This window comes from Lithobates pipiens, unplaced genomic scaffold, assembly GCF_037356315.1.
Source record: "Lithobates pipiens isolate NorthernLeopardFrog02 unplaced genomic scaffold, aLitPip1_a1.2 Scaffold_13, whole genome shotgun sequence".
NCBI classification, from domain to species: domain Eukaryota; kingdom Metazoa; phylum Chordata; class Amphibia; order Anura; family Ranidae; genus Lithobates; species Lithobates pipiens.
The window spans coordinates 377,669,594-377,685,991 of NW_027507718.1; the positions used below are offsets into that span (position 1 = coordinate 377,669,594).

Genomic DNA, 16,398 nt, shown 5'->3' on the forward strand with positions numbered 1-16,398 from the left:
AGGCATGCAAATTTTTAATCACACAAACGTGTACTACACATCCATCAACCTGATCATCATTACAGATTTCTGAAGCAACAGGTGAACTACTTCCAAGATATTTTTATTCTGGGGTCTCGTACCTCCAGACATCAAAAGTACCTTCCAAAGGAATACACCTTACAGTACCCTCTGACCATATCTGCCAATCTTTAAAGGGTTTAATGACCTTTTCCCCAGAACTAGACTTCAGGTACTGTGCAACTGTCTGACTGTGGGAAGCATTGCATTCCTTCCCTTGCACGGACTGCCGTTGCCCATGGCAATTCAAAACGGCTTTTCGTCTTACCCCTGCGTCCAAGGAAACCATTACACCCACCCGGCACCTTCTTTTACGGTGGATCGACAGACTATAACCATTACATCTGGTCCAGTCCCTCAATTAGAAACCCTAACCAAGGCGTCAACTCTATGGCTTGTTATCCCAACACTTTTGGCACAGAACTACAGAGTACCACTCTTTTAACAATCAACTATTAACTATGCCAAATGATTCGTCAACAACCCCAGATCACCCTCCGAATTATGTCTCTACCCCTCACAGTGTATACAAGCACATTGCACTGTACGACCGTACACTGCATCGCCAGTGTAAACTGCGCAGCACACTTACGCCTGATTTCTTTACAGAACATTGTGGCTTCTTGCTGTACCTAGATATTACAACAATAATATGGATGCCTCCTCTTTGCTTTCTATCCAAAACTGTATCACAGTATAAAAAAAACAAAAAAAACAACTGGAATTAAATTTAGAACAATCTTTCAAAAGCCAAACTGTTTTCCATTGTCCTTCCAAGCACAAATCTCCTTTGCTTGTGTAATAGGACCCCAAGCTCCTCCCACCAACTTCCTGTGGATACATCAAATGCTGTAAAGCATGCTCAGAACCCATCAAACTGGTTTATTTAAATATCAATGAATGGGAAGAGGTAGGGGGAAGGCAAGCCTTGAGTAGCTTCAATTTTATATTTATCAAGACATTTAAAAAATCTATGGCTAAAGTCATCAAAAATTAAAAAAAAACTTTTGTCCAGGAGAGAGTGGAATAAACCCCCATATTACAAATGGGAGGGAATCCCCCTTAACTCACATATCCCCTGGGAAGTCAAACCCAAATTTTCAAGATCGAAATACCACACAACTAGGGATGAGCCGAACACCCCCCGATTCAGTTCGCACCAGAACCTTCAAACGGTCCGAAAATTCATACGAACTTTAGAACCCCATTAAAGTGGGACTCGAACGTTTGAAATCAAAAGTGCTAATTTTAAAGGCTAATATGCAAGATATTGTCCTAAAAAGGGTTTGGGGACCCAACTCCTGCCCCAGGGGACATGGATCAATGCAAATTCTTTTTTTAAAAACTGCCGTTTTTTCGGGAGCACTGATTATAATGACGATTAAAGTGAAAAAAGTGAAATATTCCTTTAAATATCGTGCCTGGTGGTATACAGGCGGTGCAAACAAGACATGGACTGTGTAGGTTTGTTGTGTTAAGTAGTATCTGTTTTTAATTTTGAACTGGTACATTTTTAAAGTGTAGCTCCAGTCAAAAAATCTATTTTTAAGCTTTTTGGAAAACGTAGGGAAGGGTTATCACCCCTGTATAATTTTTTTGGCCGTCCGTCTTTTTTCATTTTTTGTCTCCTTGCGTTTGCAAGTAGGAGACGTTTGTAAGTTGGATTTTTGAAAGTAGGGGTCTGCCCTATATGCTCTGCAGAAATTTTGCCCTAAGGTGTTGGTGTTGCCACATGTTAACATTGTAAGCCCTCAAAGTGACTCTTGGTGGGCGCTGGAGCGTCCTGCTGTGAACTATTATATCAAGAATTGTAATTACATGTCATTGTTGAACAGTGGTAGAAAAATTGGGCCTTTGGTGGTTGTGGTGGTGGCAGTGCTGGTGCCACAACACTGTAAGTCCTCACAGTTCTCTCGGTGGGCGCAAGAATGGGCCCTGCTGTGAAATATTATATCAAGAATTGTAATTACATGCACCTGTTAAACAGGAGCTGACAAATTGGGCCTTAGGCACTGGTGCCACAACACTGCAACCCCTCAAAGATACTCTAGTTGGAGCGCAGGAATGAGCCATGCTGCAAAGTATTGCATTAAAAATTGTAATTACATGCCCCTGTTAGACAGGGGCTGAAAAATTGGGCCTTAGGCACTGGTGCTGGTGCCATGACACTGCAACCTCTTCCAGATACCCTAGTTGGAGTGCAGGAATGAGCCCTGCTGCAAAGCATTGCATCAAAAATTGTAATTACAACTGTTAAACAGGGGCTGAAAAATTGGGCCTAAGGCCGCGTACACACGGGCGGACTGTATGGCCTACTTAGTCCGTCGAAACACATTTCAGCGGAAAGTCCGCTCGTGTGTGGGCTTCAGCGGACTTTTTCAGCGTGCAGTCTGGCGTACTAAGTATTTCGGAATTTCCGTAATTCTGTCCGTCATACTTTGGTTTCAGCGGACAATCCGCTCGTGAGTAGGCTAGTTCGACGGACTAAGAATGGCGCATGCTCAGAAAGGATTTACACGGCGAAAGGTTGCATTGCTGTGTATTGGACTTCCTATTTCTAGTCCCGTCGTACGTGCTGTACATGTCATCGCGCAAGCTTTCGACGGACTGTTTGTGCATCCGTGTGTGGTCAAGTCCGTTCATTCGAAAGTAGGACGGACTGTCCGTCGGAATGTATGACGGACTAAGTAGGCCATACAGTCCGCCCGTGTGTACGCGGCTTTAGCCATTGGTGGCGGCACCCACCACCAAAAATGTTCTTCCAAGCTATCAGCAGGATCATTGAGGAGTCAGTCAACATAACAGGACAGTCACTCAGCATCAACATAGGCAGTCTTGAAGGGATGTGACATTTTAAAAAAAATTATTTGGTTACATCAGCTTCAGGTGCTTGGTAGCTGGTGGTGATCCAGAACTGATTCATCTTTATGAAGGTCAGTCGATTAACCGAGTTGGTGGACAGGCACACCCTGTGATCGGTTACAAAGCCTCCAGCAGCACTGAATGTGTGTTCCAAAAGAACGCTGGATACAGGACAGGCCAGTAGCTCAATTGCATATTGTGAAAGCTCTGGTCAGTGATCCATCCTCAAGACCCAGTAAGCCAGATGATTTTCGGTGGGAAAGGTGTCCAAGTCTGACCTTGCCCCTAGGTATTCCTGCACCATGTAAATCAGACGCTGGCGATGGTTGCTGGAACCGATCATACCTTGGGGCTGCGGACTAAAAAATTGTCTGAACGCATTGGTAAGACGGTCACCTTCTCCACTGCTCCTTCTGTGACTGACCGAAGCCTCATCAACACGTTGTCCAGGACCAGGAGTTTGTAACCTCCCAGTCTCTGGGAACGCTTTGCACAGACCTTTCTGCAAGGTCTCCGGGAGATGTATCATCCTCTGCTCCCTCTGCGATGGCAAGATAAGCTCCACAACCTTACCCTTGTACCATGGATCAAGGAGAGTGGCCAGCCAGTAATGATCCCTCTTCTTGATCCGAAGAATACAAGGATCCTTCCGCAGGCTTTGCAGGATCAGGGAGGCCATGCAGTGTAGGTCAGCTGAGGCATTCAGCCCGTAGTCCTCTGGGTCACTAAGGACGACGTGATCCACAGCCACCTCCTCCCATCCACGTACAAGTCCACAGGTTTCTTGGGACTGTCAATCATCCCTAAAAGACTGCTACTGCAGATGCTGGGTGCCAGGCTCCACATCCATGCTGACACAATCCTCATCCTCCTCTTCCTGTGTGATCAGTGGGACAGCAGGAACACTGTCTGGATAAAGGGGGCCTTGAGAGTCCTCCTCTTCCTGCCTCTGTTTTGCCTTAAGTGCCCTGAACATTATTCCACCAGCATATGCTCCAAGAGGCGGACAAGAGGTACAGTGTCACTGATGCATGCACTGACCCTGTCCTGGTGCTGTAGTCGCACAGGTACTCATTGATGGCCCTCTGCTGCATGTGCAGCCGCTGCAGCATGGCCAATGTTGCGTTCCACCTGGTAGGCATGTCACATATAAGGCGGTTCTTGGGCAGGTTCAACTCCTTTTGGAGCTCAGCCAGCCAAGTATTGGCATTATATGATTGGCAGAAATGCACACAGACTTTCCTGGCCTGCCTCAGGACATCCTGTAAGCCCGGGTACCTGCCCAAGAACCACTGCACCACCAGGTTAAGGTCGTGAGCCACACAGGGCACATGGGTCAGTTGTCCCTGTTGGAGGGCAGAGAGGAGGTTGGTGCCATTGTCACAAACCACCATTCCTGGTTTAAGCTGGAGTGGCGACAACCACCTCTCGGCCTGCCCCTTGCAAAGCTGACAAAACTCCTGTCCCCCAAATACACCAGCGCAAAAACTGCATCTTTTCACCTGCATACTTGCGTAGCCCCTTGAACGCATACGGAGCACCGCTGGTTCCGAGGACAAAGCACAGGAAGAGTTCATGGAGGAAGAAGAAGAGGAGGGGGTGTAGGAGAGAGGTGTGTCACAACCAGTAGTAGCATTTTGGAGGCGTGGTGGTGGAACAACCTCCAACACTACTGCACCTCGTCCTGCATCCTTCCCAGCTGCCAGAAGAGTGACCCAATGGGCCGTGAAAGATAGGCAATGTCCCTGTCCATGCCTGCTGGACCATGAGTCAGCACCAATATGCACCTTACCGCTGACCGCCCTGTCCAGCGAGGCATGGACATTGCCTTCCACATGCTGGTAGAGAGCCGGAATCACCTTCCGTGAGAAAAAGTGGCATTTGGGAACCTGCCACTGAGGCACCGCACATTGCACAAACTCACGGAAGAGGGCCAAGTCTACCAACTGAAAAGGCAGCAGTTGAAGTGCTAGCAATTTAGCCAAGCTAGCATTCAACCGCTGGGCATGTGGATGGCTGGGAGTGAACTTCTTCCAACGGTCCAGCAGCTGGGGCAGGGAAATTTGCCTAGTACAACGGGACGTTGGTGTACTGCTAGCAGAGTGCCCACAAGTACTTGGTTGTGACACATCTAATTCTACACCTTCATTCCTCTCGGTGCAGGTTTCAGAGAGGACTGAAGGTATAGTGGGGTTGGAGATCCCAGCTGATTAAGAGCAAGGAGAGGTCCACTTTGTTCTGTGGTATGGGTGTTTAAGATACACTTGCCAACGAGCTGCATGGAAGGTCAACATTTGTCTGGTCAAGCATGTGGTGCCCAAGTGGCTGATGTTTTGGCCACGTGAGATACATGCATTCGACTCGAACACCGAGTTCATCTCTACACACAACAGTGCAAAAAACGCCAAAAACTGAAACTCCTGTAAAAAGATGGCTCAAAGAGGTCAACCAAAGCCCCCTCCTCCTCTGCAGGCTATACAATACCAGCCCAAAATAATAAATTGCCCTCTGAGAAACTCCAAAATATTTAAAAACATACACCGCTAAAAGTACAAAAACTCAGTTAAAGCTAGTACATTCAGTGAAAAGTAACACAGGTAGCGCAGACTGCATGGACCGCACACAAAGGAAAATGGCCGATGAAAGCCAGGCCACAACAAAATGGCGCAATTTTTCCACCAAAACAAGGTTTCTTTACTAGTTACACAAACTTCTCCCTACAAAACTACACATTTGAGAGACCATATGAACACTTACAAACATTTTAGGAACAGTTCCACTGAAAAGTATGTAATACGGACAAAACCAGTATTTCTTCACTAGAAAACCAAAATCTTACTCCACAAAGACTGACTGCACATTTGAGAATGCACACTTAACCACAGACACACACTTTAGTCTAACTACTAGGCAGTGCTTTTTTCTGCCCCCTACCCACCTCCGAACACTGTCTCTTGGCTCCTCCCCCTACCCCCCTCCCAGTACCCACCCCAGCAACAATAGACCTCCACAAAAAAAAATATCCCCAGTGACAATAGATACCCCATCAGTCAGCATCAACTGACACTCTAGCACACCTTGCCATAGAATACATTCAGTGCCAGAGGTGCTGGAAATGCTTTCCCCCACGTGTCCGCTGAAAAAAAGCCCTTCTACAGGACCCTTGTCCAACCAAACAACACATTCAAAAATGTTAAAGAAACACAAAATAGCATAACTTAAAACATACACTCTTGTCTCACCCTGAAAGGTCACCGCACACATAGGACAATGTTGCTTGCATGTTTACTCAGAACATTAGAGTTCACTTCCCACAGGGCACAGCCCTTTCAACACAAAACATTTTCTATTGTAACAACCATGCCTGCCCCTCCCCCATTCATGGCCACATGGCAGCAGGCATTTTGCAAACAAATTCAATCACACACAGTCACCATTTCTCATTCAGTTACTTACACAATCTCAATATAGTCAGCTAAACACCATACACAATTCATACATTTCCCATATACATCACAAACTTGTTACACAGCATTAGGGATGAGCCGAACACCCCCCGGTTCGGTTCGCACCAGAACTTTCGAACGGACCCCAAATTCGTACGAACGTTAGAACCCCATTGAAGTCTATGGGACTCGAACGTTCGAAATTAAAAGTGCTAATTTTGGAGTTGCTGAACGCTAGTAGCAAATTTGCGCTTTGCATCCTTATTACTGCGCAAAGCGGAGCCTCGGATTGGCCAGAATCCTTTCCGCAGCGCTTCCTCAGTCTCCTCGGCAGGGCGCACGAGAATAACACCTATTCGTGTGATTTATTTTGCGACTCCTGCCGTATGCCAGCACCGATGTACGTCTCTATGGTTTCTGCCATGGAACCGCAACAACAACAAAAGGAATTGTCAGTTCGCCGGCGTGACGTCATTACAGGAATACGGAAGAAGATCCTGAAAGGCGCTGTAGTCGACATGGGGAAGAAACATAAGAAACACAAAGGCGACAAGCACGGCCATGAGGGCAAAGATGAGAGAGCGGCGGAGAGCCGCAAAGGGGGAAAAGCGGGACATTCAGAGAAGAAAAAAGACAAAAAATATGTAGAAAAGCCATTAAAACTTGTCTTAAAAGTTGGGACTGGAGAGGTAAAGGAGCTGTCCACAGCCCGGGCTTCAGCTATTCCACATGGCTTTCATGAAGACAAGGCAGACCATGATAAACACAGAGACAAAAAGAAGAAGAAAAAAAAGAAAAATGAGAAAACACTTGGGCCGGGTGAAGAAAAAAAGAAGAAAAAGGATGATAAGAAGAAGAAAGACAAAAGTCAACGTGAAAGTGACCCTCATGATGGACATGCACTTCATTCACCACTTAGACCTGATTTACCAGCAATATCTGTTCAAGATTCTTCCCTTGTGAAACCAGAAGAAGAGCAGACTCCACTGCAAGAAGCTTTGAATCAGCTCATCAGGCAGCTACAAAGAAAAGACCCCAGCTCTTTTTTTGCATTCCCTGTTACAGATTTTAATGCTCCTGGTTACTCAATGATTATTAAGCAATGGACTTCAGCACAATAAAGGAAAATATTAGGAACAATGCATATGACTCAATAGAAGAACTTAAGGAAAACTTCAAGCAAATTTGCCACAATGCCATGATTTACAATAAGCCTGGAACCATTTATTTCAAGGCTGCCAAAAAGCTGCTGAACTCTGGAATGAAGATCCTTAGTCAGGAGAGAATCCAGAGTTTAAAGCAAAGTATTGAGTTTATGGCAGATCTTCAGATTGGTGGGAAGGACAAAGATAATCCAGATTATAAGGGAAACATGGAAAGAATGGAGGAACCCAAGGAAGAATCGATGGACACCAGTGACTTTGCTGCCTTCAAGACGCCAGCCAAAGATTTTAAAAGAAAAGATAAGGATCAGTCGGAAGACAAGCAAAGGATAAATGAAGCAGCTTCAGAAAAAGAGCAGGAACAGATCGACCAGATAATCAGAGATTCCTTTGGGAAACTAACAAAAAGAGCCGCTAACAGTCAGCTGGAGTTTGAGAGAAGGAAGCAGGATGGAACTACAACCCTGGCTCTGCTGAACCCTGGGGACACAGCATTGGAACCAGGACATGGAACTGCCATTCTTGGGTCCACAGCTGGCCGGCTACAAGCAGGGGTAAATTGCTTGCAAGGATTCAAGGAAGATAAACGCAACAAAGTCACACCAGTGTTATACTTGAACTATGGGCCATTCACCTCCTATGCACCATCCTATGACTCCACCTTTGCAAACATTGGCAAGGATGATTCTGATCTAATTTACACAATGTATGGAGAAGACCCAAGTCTTCAGGGGACTTTCAGCATACAGCAATTCATGGATAATATAACTAACCAACCTTATGGAATGGTGGACTGTTTTCTTGATGCTTTTAGTGATGGAGAATATTCCAGAACAGAAAGAGAGCAGAATAAGGCAGCGGTGAGTGAAACCTCAGCAAAGTCGGACTGTGTTGGCACCACTGACCAGTTTGCAAGTTTAAAGTCTGTAGTTGGTCTGGGATTATTTGAAGAGGCCTTTGATTCTCAAGAAGCAGAGAAGTTCCAGAGGAAGTTGGATGAAACCACTAGATTAATCTGGGAATTGCAAGAGGTTCAGAATGAGCGCCTAAGCACAAAACCGCCTCCTAATATGGTTTGTCTGTTAGCTCCATCTGTAAAGGAAGTTCAGATTGCTGACAAAGTAAATGAGAATCTGAAAGAACTGACCCAGCAAGTGCACCCAGGAGACATTGTCAGTGTTTCTGGAATACGTAAGGCAATGGGAATCATTGCTCCATATGTGGACACAGAAGACATGGTAGTTGATCTGACAACAGATACCCAAGAAAGGAAAGCAATACCTAAAAATGGAAGCCAGTGTCTGCAGATTGTATCATAGTAACCAAGATGGACCAACTTGTATATTTGTACCATTTACATTTTAATTCAATAAACCTGGTGAATTTGCTTTTGTACTTAAAAAAAAAAAAAGTGCTAATTTTAACGGCTAATATGCAAGATACTGTCCTAAAAAGGGTTTGGGGACCTGGCTCCTGCCGCAGGGGACATGGGTCAATGCCTAAAATGTTTTTAAAAATGGCTGTTTTGGCGGGAGCACTGATTTTAATGACGATTAAAGTGAAAAAAAAGTGAAATATTCCTTTAAATATGGTGCCTGGGGGTGTCTGTAGTATGCCTGTGAAGTGCCACGTGTTTCCCGTGTTTAGAACAGTCCCTGCACAAAATGACATTAAATGGAAATAACATCATTTAAAACTGCTTGCGGTTTTAATGTTATATCTGGTTCCTGCAATATGGTTGAAAATCATTGAGAAAAATGGCATGGGTAGCCCTCCCTGCCCATTACCAGCCCCTTTGGGTCTTGTACGCATATTAAGGGGAACCCAGTACCCATATTAAAAAAAGGAAATGCTTGTGGCCCCCAGGCCCTATATACTCAGAACAGCAGTATACAGGCGGTGCAAACAAGACAGGGACTGTGTAGGTTTGTTGTGTTAAGTTGAATCTGTTTGTAATTTTCAACTGGTACATTTTTAAAGTGTAGCTCCAGTCAAAAAAACTATTTTTAGGCTTTTTGGAAAACATAGGGAAGGGTTATCACCCCTGTATAATTTGTTTTGTCGTCCATCTTTTTTCATCTCACTTGCTGTTGTCTCCTTCCGTTTGCAAGTAGGAGATGTTTGTAAGTTGGATGTTTGAAAGTAGGGGCCTGCCCTATATGCTCTGCAGAAATGGCGGAACAAGGTGTTGGTTTTGCCACAACATTGTAAGCCCTCAAAGTGACTCTTGGTGGGCGCTGGAGCGCCCTGCTGTGAACGATTATATCAAGAATTGTAATTACATGCCATTTTTGAACAGTGGACGAAAAATTGACCTTTGGTGGTTGTGGTGCTGGTGTCACAACACTATAAGTCCTCACAGTTACTCTGGGTGGGCACAGGAACGGGCCCTCCTGTGAAATATTATATCAAGAATTGTAATTACATGTCCCTGTTAAACATTGGCAGAAGAATTGGGCCTTAGGCACTGGTGCTGGTGCCACGACACTGCAACCTCTCCCATATACTCTAGTTTTAGTGCAGGAATTAGCCCTGCTGCAAAGCATTGCATCAAAAATTGTAATTAAACGCCCCTGTTGAACAGGGGCAGAAAAATTGGGCCTTAGGCACTGGTGCTGGTGCCACGACACTGCAACCTCTCCCATATACTCTAGTTTTATTGCAGGAATTAGCCTTGCTGCAAAGCATTGCATCAAAAATTGTAATTAAACGCCCCTGTTAAACAGGGGCAGAAAAAATGGGCCTTAGGCACTGGTGCTGGTGCCACGACACTGCAACCTCTCCCATATACTCTAGTTTTATTGCAGGAATTAGTCCTGCTGCAAAGCATTGCATCAAAAATTGTACTTAAACGCCCCTGTTAAACAGGGGCAAAAAAATTGGGCCTTAGGCACTGGTGCTGGTGCCACGACACTGCAACCTCTCCCATATACTCTAGTTTTATTGCAGGAATTAGCCCTGCTGCAAAGCATTGCATCAAAAATTGTAATTAAACACCCCTGTTAAACAGGGGCAGAAAAATTGGGCCTTAGGCACTGGTGCTGGTGCCACGACACTGCAACCTCTCCCATATACACTAGTTTTATTGCAGGAATTAACCCTGCTGCAAAGCATTGCATCAAAAATTGTAGTTAAACGCCCCTGTTAAACAGGGGCAGAAAAATTGGGCCTTAGGCACTGGTGCTGGTGCCACCACACTGCAACCTCTCCCATATACTCTAGTTTTATTGCAGGAATTAGCCCTGCTGCAAAGCATTGCATCAAAAATTGTAATTAAACGTCCCTGTTAAACAGGGGCAGAAAAATTGGGCTGATGGCATCACCCAGAACCAGAAATGTTCTTCCAATATATCAGCGGAGGAGGAAGAGGATAGACAATCAACATAACAGGATAGTCACTCCCTGAAGGGATGTGATATTTCAAAAAAAATTATTTGGTTACATCAGCTTCAGGTGCTTGGTAGCTGTGGGTGATCCAAGACTGATTCATCTTGATGAAGGTCAGTCGATCAACTGATTCGGTGGACAGGCGCACCCTGTGATCGGTAACAAAGCCACCAGCAGCACTGAAGGTGCGTTCTGAAAGAACACTGGATGCAGGACAGGCCAGTAGCTCAATTGCATACTGTGCAAGCTCTGGCCAGTGATCCATCCTCAAGACCCAGTAAGCCAGAGGATTTTCGGTGGGAAAGGTGTCCAAGTCTGACCTTGCCCCTAGGTATTCCTGCACCATGTAAATCAGACGCTGGCGATGGTTGCTGGAACCGATCATACCTTGGGGCTGGGGACTAAAAAATTGTCTGAAAGCATCAGTCAGACGGCCACTTTCTCCACCGCTCCTTCTGACCGATGCCTCAGCAACACGTTGTCCAGGACCAGGAGTTTGTAACCTCCCAGTCTCTGGGAACGCGTTGACCTTTCTGCAAGGCCTCCCGGAGATGTCTCATCCTCTGCTCCCTCTGCGATGACAAGATAAGGTCGGCAACCTTACCCTTGTACCGTGGATCAAGGAGAGTGGCCAGTCAGTAATGGTCCCTCTCCTTGATCCGAAGAATACGAGGATGCTTCCGCAGGCTTTGCAGGATCAGGGAGGCCATGCAGCGTAGGTTAGCTGAGGCATTCGGTCCGGAGTCCTCTGGGTCACTAAGGACAACATGATCCGCAGCTACCTCCTCCCAGCCACGTACAAGTCACGTGTTTCTTGGGACTGTAAATCATCCCTACAAGACTGCTGCTGCTGCTGATGCTGAGTGCCAGCCTCCACCTCCATGCTGACACAATCATCCTCCTCCTCCTCCTCCTCCTCCTCCTCATCCTCTTCCTGTGTGATGGGTGGCACAGCAGGAACACTGTCTGGATAAAGGGGGCCTTGAGAGGCAAGTCCTCCTCTTCCTGCCTCTGTTCTGCCTCAAGTGCCCTGTCCATTATTCCACGCAGCGTATGCTCCAAGAGGTGGACAAGAGGTACAGTGTCACTGATGCATGCACTGTCACTGCTCACCATCCTTGTGGCCTCCTCAAATGGTGACAGGACAGTGCATGCATCCCTGATCATGCCCCACTGGTGTGGTGAGAAAAAACTGAGCTCCTCTGACCCTGTCCTGGTGCCGTAGTCGCACAGGTACTCATTGATGGCCCTCTGCTGCGTGTGCAGCCGCTGCAGCATGGCCAACGTTGAGTTCCACCTGGTGGGCATGTCACATATAAGGCGGTTCTTGGGCAGGTTCAACTCCTTTTGGAGCTCAGCCAGCCGAGCACAGACATTAAATGATCGGCGGAAATGCACACAGACTTTCCTGGCCTGCTTCAGGACATCCTGTAAGCCGGGGTACCTGCCCAAGAACCGCTGCATCACCAGGTTAAGGACGTGAGCTACACAGGGCACATGGGTCAGTTGTCCCTGTCGGAGGGCGGAGAGGAGGTTGGTGCCATTGTCGCAAACCACCATTCCTGGCTTAAGCTGGCGTGGCATCAACCACCTCTCGGCTTGCCCCTGCAGAGCTGACAAAACATCTGCCCCAGTGTGGCTCCTGTCCCCCAAACAAACCAGCGCAAGCACGGCATGGCATTGTTTTGCCTGCGTACTTGCGTAGCCCCTGGAACGCCTACGGAGCACCGCTGGTTCTGAGGACAGAGCACTGGAAGAGGCCATGGAGGAAGAAGAAGAGGAGGGGGTGGAGGAGAGAGGTGTGTCACAACCAATAGTAGCATTTTGGAGGCGTGGTGGCGGAACAACCTCCAACACTACTGCACCTTGTCCTGCATCCTTCCCAGCTGCCAGAAGAGTGACCCAATGGGCCGTGAAAGACAGGTAACGTCCCTGTCCATGCCTGCTGGACCATGAGTCAGCGGTAATATGCACCTTACCGCTGACCGCTCTGTCCAGCGAGGCAAGGACATTGCCTTCCACATGCCGGTAGAGAGCTGGAATCGCCTTCCGTGAGAAAAAGTGGCGTTTGGGGACCTTCCACTGAGGAACCGCACATTGTACAAACTCACGGAAGGGGGCCGAGTCTACCAACTGAAAAGGCAGCAAATGAAGTGCTAGCAATTTAGCCAAGCTAGCATTCAACCGCTGGGCATGTGGATGGCTGGGAGTGAACTTCTTTCGCCGGTCCAGCAGCTGGGGCAGGGACATTTGCCTGCTATAATCGGACGTGGGTGTACTGCTAGCAGAGTGCCCGGAAGCACTTGGCTGTGACACACCTAATTCTACACCTTCATTCCTCTCAGAGCAGGTTTCAGAGAGGACTGAAGGTCTAGTGGGGTTGGAGATGCCAGCTGAGGAGGAGCAAGGAGAGGTCCGCTTTGTTCTTTGGTGTGGGTCTTTGAGGTACGCTTGCCAACGAGCTGCATGGCAGGTCAACATATGTCTGGTCAAGCATATGGTGCCCAAGCGGCTGATGTTTTGGCCACGTGAGATACGCTTGAGACATATGTTGCAAATAGCAGCGGTGCGATCTGATGCACTTGTCTCAAAAAAGGCCCACACCAAAGAACTTTTAGAATAACGCGCAGAGGCAGCGCCCTCTGCGGTGTGATTCAGTTGGTGTGCTGCCCCTAAGCTGGCCCCCGGAGGGCATCCTGCCTCGTTGGACATGTGCCTCCTGCTCCTCCTCCTCCTCTCTCCTAACAGGCACCCACGTGGAGTCAGTGCCCTCATCATCCCCCCTCTTCATCGCTGTAGCAAACCTGGCAGTATGCTGCAGCTTGTGGAACATGACTGCCAGATTGCTGTCCTTCTTGAGCATCCCCTCTCTCTGCATTCACGCTACTGCCTTCCTCTAGCTGAGTGTCATCATCAGAGGCTACAAAACACTGGGCATCCTCCTGGAGCATGTACCCAACACTGTGCTCAAAGAGTTCAGGAAACTCCTCAGGAGGACGTGGTGGGTCTAGGGAAGGAGTCACTGATGATGACATTGAGACGAGGGGAGACGATGCGTTGGCAGCTGCTTTGCTAGTACCCTGAGACTGGGTGAGAGAGGAGGAGGAGGATGAAGAGGGCTTGGTCATCCACTCTACCAAGTCATTGGCATGTTGCGGTTCAACATGTCCAGCTGCCGAAAAGAAGGACAAGCGTGTCCCATGGCCACGTGCTGATGACAATGCACCGCGTCCACGACCAGCACTGTTGTCTCTAGACACAGAGCCTGCTTGCCCTCTTTTATCGGCTCGCGCCTGTCTGCCTCTCCTTGCTGGCCTTCCAGACATGGTAATGGCCTGAAGGGAGTTAGGTAAAACAGCAGTTGGGTATTGTATATTGTGCTGGAGGCACACAACACCCACTAACTCCTGCAGATGCCTTTATTATAGAACACCAGAGATAAAGGGGTATACTGTAATGGAGTCACACAACACCCACTAAGCCCTGCAGATGCCTTTATTATAGAACACCAGAGATAAAGGGGTATACTGTAATGGAGTCACACAACACCCACTAAGCCCTGCAGATGGCTCTATTAGAGAACAGCAATAAAGGGTAGATACAGGTGTATATTGTGCTGGAGGCACAAAACACCCACTAACTCCTGAAGATGCCTTTTTTATAGAACACCAGAGATAAAGGGGTATATACAGATGTATACTGTGCTGTGCTGGAGGCACACACAACTTCCATTAACTCCTGCAGATGGCAAGTGGGCTCAAATAGAGAAGAGCTATGTAGGTGGATATAGCGGTGTGTACTGGGTACAGAGCATGCAGACAGCACGCACAAGCTCCTAACACTACTGACTGCAAGCTCTATTATAAAAGATAGATCACTAGCTATATAGGTGAGGTGAATATAGCGGTGTATACTGCGGTCAGGGTAAGAGACAACAACCACTACAGAAGAGCAAGATCGAAAATCGGCCGATAACGATCGGTGTATACTGTGTTGAAGGTACACAGAACACCCACTAACTGCTTCAGACGCCAACACACTACACAAGGCCGCCGCACTGGCGGCCTTATATAGTGTGGGGCGTGTACTACACAGCCTGAGCTATGATTGGCCACAGGCATCCTGCCTGTGGCCAATCATGGCTCTCCTCGCTGCTGGCGCTGTGATTGGCCAAGCATGCGGGGTCACAGTGCATGCTTGGCCAATCATGAGCCAGCAATGCACTGCGATGACGCAGTGCATTGTGGGCCGTGAGCGCCACACAAATTTGGCGCGAACGACCCATAACGTTCGGAATTCGCCGAACGGGCGAACAGCCGATGTTCGAGTCGAACGTATGTTCGACTCGAACACGAAGCTCATCCCTACACAGCATCAGTCACTCACACAACACACAGTCTCCTTACACAAACATTCCAGGTTGCAAATATCCCAATCCATATTGACAAAACACACACACACACACATAACAGACATACAATCAAAATCCTAAGTACCATTATTTCAAAAAGATTAAAAAAACAATATTTTGCAAAGCAGAGCCTCCCTAATGCATCCGAATGTGGGTCCATTCGCTCCCTCATCTCGATCCAATGCTAAGGAGGCCCTGCTCACTCCTACCATTGGCTCGCGGTGATGCTTGGGAAACTTGGCTGTATGCTATGTGCACACCATATCTCCTGTGCTAATAAGCACACATTTTGTCTAATGATATAATGCATCTCACCTATAGCTCTATTTCCTGTATATTCCCAAGTAAACAGACATCACCATAGCTTATATTCTCAGCTCAGATCACGGCCAGTGTATCAGTGCCCATCTGCCCCCTGCCAGTAACCCCCAGAGAATTAATAAAGTGCCACCCAGCAGTGCCACCTATCAGTGCCCATAATGCCACCCAGCAGTGCCATACATCAGCGCCCACAGTGCCATACATCAGTGCCCACAGTGCCATACATCAGTACCCACAGTGCCACCTATCAGTGCCCACAGTGCCACCTATCAGTGCCCACAATCTGCCTCAACAACATTGCTGCACCTCAGTGCCACATATCCGTGCCCATCAGTGTCATCTACCAGTGCCCATCAGTGCCCATCAGTGCCGCCCATCAGTGCCCAGCAGTGCCACCTATCAGAGACACCTATCAGTGCCACCTATCAGTGCCCATCAGTCCCATCTATCAGTGGTACCTATCGGTGCCCCTTGGTGCCACCCATCCATACCACCCATCCGTGCCACCCATCCGTGCCACCTATCAGTGCCCATCAGTGCCGCCTTATCTGTGCCCATCAGTACTGCCTTATCTGTGCCTATCGGTGCCACCTTATCTGTGCCTTTTAGTGTCGCCTTAACTGTGCCTATCAGTGCCCACCAGTGCCGCCTATCAGTGCCCACCAGTGTCGCCTATCAGTGCCCACAATCTGCCTCAACAACATTGCTGCACCTCAGTGCCACATATCCGTGCCCATCAGTGTCATCT

At 47.7% G+C, this 16,398-nt stretch overlaps 1 pseudogene; it reads left to right on the forward strand.

Annotated features, from left to right (window-relative positions):
* The first annotated feature begins 6,673 nt into the window (after window positions 1–6,673).
* LOC143975170 (bromodomain-containing protein 7 pseudogene) lies at window positions 6,674–8,926 on the forward strand (annotated as a pseudogene).
* Window positions 8,927–16,398: the final 7,472 nt, after the last annotated feature.